A 4,555-nucleotide genomic window follows, 5' to 3' on the forward strand; every position below is an offset into this window, starting at 1 on the left:
GCAGTAATCCAGTCGGGATAGGATGAGAGATTGAACGAGGAGGGTAGCGGTTTGGATGGAGAGGAAAGGGCGGATCTTGGCAATGTTGCAGAGGTGAGACCAGCAGGTTTTGGAGACGGATTGGATGTGAGAGGTGAACGAGAGAGCGGAGTCGAGGATGACCCCAAGGTTGTGGGCTTGTGAGACGGGAAAGATGGTAGTACCGTCAACATTGATGGGAAATGTAGATGTATTTCTTCATTGTTCTGGCACAAAAAGTCTTTTCGCTGTCCTCAGACACACTTACCCACACCCAACCTCAGTTTGAACAGCTAAATCACAGCTTCCAATCCTCCCCAATGAAGAAACAGCAGTGTTCACAGCCTCCACATATTTATAGGGCACATAGAAAACTTTTCTCAACACCTATTTATGCCATGAAATAGCAAGAGGTATTTTAGATAAGACCTCGTCTTTTGGAGAGGGGAGAGAGAAAGAGAGAGAAAAGCACAAAATAGGGGACGCACAATAGGCTCTTTTGGCTACTACTTTGTCACTGCACTAAATCCTAACTTTTGATTCATGTTTTACCTGCTTTCAAATAAAGCCAGTTTTGGGCATTAAACTATGGAAGCCAAGAAAGTAGCCATAACTATGATGATGGTATTTGTTAAGTGCTTACTATAGTCCAAGCACTGTTCTAAACTATCTCACCCAGGCATTGGGAGCTAGAAACGAGCTGGATGTAGAGCCATGCATCTTATCTCTTGCCCCTTGCTGTCAGGATGTAGTCACAGGCTCCTCTTGCCCCAGTCCTGGAGTTGAGTAAGCATGAGTTTATCTTCCCACTCCCCCACTCCCAGTTGAACTACTTGAACAAGTAGATTCAATGTCAATGGTATTTATTGAGCATTTACTATGTGTGAAGCTCTATACCATTCACCTGGGAGAATGCAATGCAAAAGAGTAGTTAGACACAATTCCTGCTCACTAAAATCTCACAGACTAGAGTGGGAGACAGACATTGAAATACGTTACAGAGAAATGTCTACGTAAGTGCTTTGGGGTAATTATCTAAGGGATTAAGGGTTACAGACCCATGTGCACAGGGAGACACAAAAGGGAGGGGAAATAGCAGAAGTAAGGGCTTAGTGAGGGAATGCCTCTTGGAGGAGATGTGATTTTAGGAAGGCTTTGAAGAAATCAAAAGTGATGACTGTTGGATATAAAAGGGGAGTGGTTGGCAGTGAGAAAGACGAAATTGTGGTACAGTAAATAGATTGGTGTTATAGGAGTGAAGTGTGCAAGTTGGGTAGTAGAAGGAGTTCACTGAGGTAATGTAGGAGGGAGAGAGCTGACTGAATGCCCTAAAGTCACTGTTAAAGAATTTCTGTTGGATGTGGAGGTGGATGGACAACTACTGTCGGTTCTGGAGGAGAGGTTTTCTTGTGGGCAGGGAACATGTCTACCAAATCTGTTATATGGTATTCTCCCAAGCATTTAGTACCATGCTGTGCACATGGTAAAACTCAATAAATATGATGGATTGATTGAGAGAGGGGAAATGTACTGAATGCGAGTAGAAAACAGGCATTTTGACTCCCAATCTTATGCTCTTTCCTCTTGCCTTCCCTGCTTCCAGTTTGTTACATATTATATATTATATTATATATTTATCATATACGGTTATGCTGGAGGATGCAATAAGGACCTGGATGCAGATATTGCCATATGCTTTTCTGGAAGACTCTTCCAATTCAACAGGGTTTAAACATCATCCAAAGCCTTAGAAAAGGCAGTAATAGTAGTAGTATTTATTAAGTACTTACTGTATGCAGAGCACAATACTAAGTGCAGGTGTGAATTAGATCTAGTCTCTGTCCCTTGTAGGTCTCATGATCTAAGAGAGAAAGTCACTAGGCTGTAAGATGTGGGCAGGGTGTGGGCAGGGAACATGTCTGACAATTCTGTTTTATTGTTCTTTGCCAAGCACTTTAGTACAGTGCTGTGCACTTAGAAAGCATTAAATAAATGCCATTCATTGATTGATTCGAGACCTGATGTGCACAGATGACTCGATTCTAGAAGTACATAACTCAAAATGGATTCAAGTGATTGTCAACCATTTCTTTACTTCAGCCAGGTATTATGTGCTGACTACAAGTTATGTCTCAGTTTGCTCCAGGAAAGTCATTCACACAACCAAAAATATATAGTCATTTCTGAGCTCTGCCATTGCTGCTGCTCCTTGCTGGACTGTCTGGAATTCTTATTCACTGTCTGCATTATCTGCCATAATAACTGTAACTCCACTAGGGAGTTGAGGTGCCTTAAGACAAGTGTACTCTCCATTCTTACTCCAACCAGCTTCTGTAGGAGCTTGGGTTCAAAAGGTGCTAGGAAGACTTTGTAAGTTGTTCCTGCCTCCACCAATCCTTCACCATTTCTGCTGCCTCACTGCTTAGACTGGACACCGAACATCCAGGCATCTCCACTGTGGTCCAGGGAACGCAGCCCTGACCCTCACATCAATGGGCTTGCAAGTGGCCAGAGAGATCACCATGACTCCAGCTGTCCCTGGTCAAACTTGAGTCACCTGCCAGCTCAGAGGCCTGCTGAGCTGCCGTCACTGCTGCTCTTGAGAGAACAGCACAGGGAGAGGACAAGGAGCACAGAAAGGTTTGATGAAAGAAAATGAAAGGATAAAGCAGGAAGAGAAGAAAGAGAAGGTGTTCAGAGAAAGGCTTCTAATCAAAAACCAAATAATTCAATCAGTCAATGCTATTCATTGAGAGCTTCCTGTGTACTGAGCATTGCACTAAGACCCTGGGAAAGTACAATATAGCAGAGTTGGTAGACATGTTTCCTGCCCATAAGGGAGGGAGGCTGACATTACTTTAAATAAATAAATCACAGATATGTACCTAAGTGCTGTGGAACTGAAGTTGGGTTGAATACCAAGTGTACCAAGGGTACAGACCCAGAAGCAAGAAGAAGCCAGAACCCTAGCTGGAAATGGTGTTTCTGAGCTTTGCTCATAGTCAAATGACTAAGAGCAACTCAGAAAATCTGTGAGAGATCTCCTTCCTGCTCCCTTTCACTGCCTCTTTTCCTTCAACTGCAACAACTGCTCCAGCTGTCTCTGACATTACATGACATCATATTACTCTTGGGGAACTCCAAACTTCAAATACAAAGTACTTGCTCCCAAACTGCTATGACTGAGAAGTAGCCATTCTTTCACTTTACTTCTCCCTGCTCCCTCTCTGCTTGCAGCCCAGCCTGGTTGCACAGTGGGCTATATGGAGCAGTGTGGCTGTTTGCCACCCTGGGGACAAGGCAAGGGACCATTATTTTGCATGTAAAAGTCTGGCTGCCTTTACATCAACATAGCCACCTGTCTTTTACTGTAATTTTGCTCTTAGGGTACAAGGGACCTACATTCAATTCCCATCTCTGTCCATATTTCCCAGTACCATACCTAGTTCCCCTCTCCTGCACCAGCCCTCATCAGCTCACTCCTATCCAACCCTTTCCACCCCCTCAGACAGTCCCCACCCCCATTTATACCCCACATGCTTTAACCGAGTGTCACCTGGGGAATCCCCACTCCATTATGGACAGCTTCCCTTCATCCTTGAATTGATGCTGACCCAGAGACTACTTCTCCTCACCATTATTGAAACCTGGCTCTGCCCAGATGACATTGTCTCCCCTGCTGCTGTCTCCAGAAGAGGGCTTCCTCATCTTCTTCCCCTTCCCAAGACTCACTGGAAAAGTGGGAGGTGTTGGCTTCCTTCTTGCTCTCCAGTGTTGCTTTCACCCCAACCACCTTCCCCATCCCTCTCTTTCCCTTTCTATGAAATCCATATTATCCACTTCTACCAATGAATCCTGTTTCTAGTCACAGTTAACTACCACCCCTCAAACTCCTCCTACAACTTTCTGAATAATTTTTACCTCTTTCTCTCATTCCTCTCTCTGTTTCTATCAATACACTGATCCTTGGTAACCTCAATATCCATGTGGATGTTCCTGACAACCCTTTGGCTGCCTGCTTCCTCAACACCAATGAGTTCCTCCTGCACCCTACTCTCCCACACACCGACTCGGACACTCACTTGATCTCATCAGCTCAAGTAACGTTACAGTCTCTGCCCTCAACAACTCTGAAATTCCTCTATCTAACCACAGCCATCTCACCTGCCTTCTCTCCCACATATCCACTTGCCACAAATCAGTCCCATCACCCACAGAAACTTCCTTTCTTTTGACCCCTTCCAAGTCTTGAAAGCCATCGTGACCTTAAGTACATATCTCTGACTACATCCCCTTGATGCAAAAATTGACACACTCAACACCACCCTCTTCACTGAACTTCCTACATTTCCTACACTATACTACAACTTCCTACACTATTCCCTCACTCCTCTGTCCCCCGATGATCACATACTACTAAGCTGCAACCCTGGATCACCTTCACAGTATGTTTTTTTCTCTCGTGTGCTCAAGCTACAGAGGCCTGCTGACAGAAATCTAGGCTGACCTCAACCATTTCAAATCCATCCTTACCGGC

This window comes from Tachyglossus aculeatus, assembly GCF_015852505.1.
Source record: "Tachyglossus aculeatus isolate mTacAcu1 chromosome 12 unlocalized genomic scaffold, mTacAcu1.pri SUPER_6_unloc_4, whole genome shotgun sequence".
Taxonomy (NCBI): domain Eukaryota; kingdom Metazoa; phylum Chordata; class Mammalia; order Monotremata; family Tachyglossidae; genus Tachyglossus; species Tachyglossus aculeatus.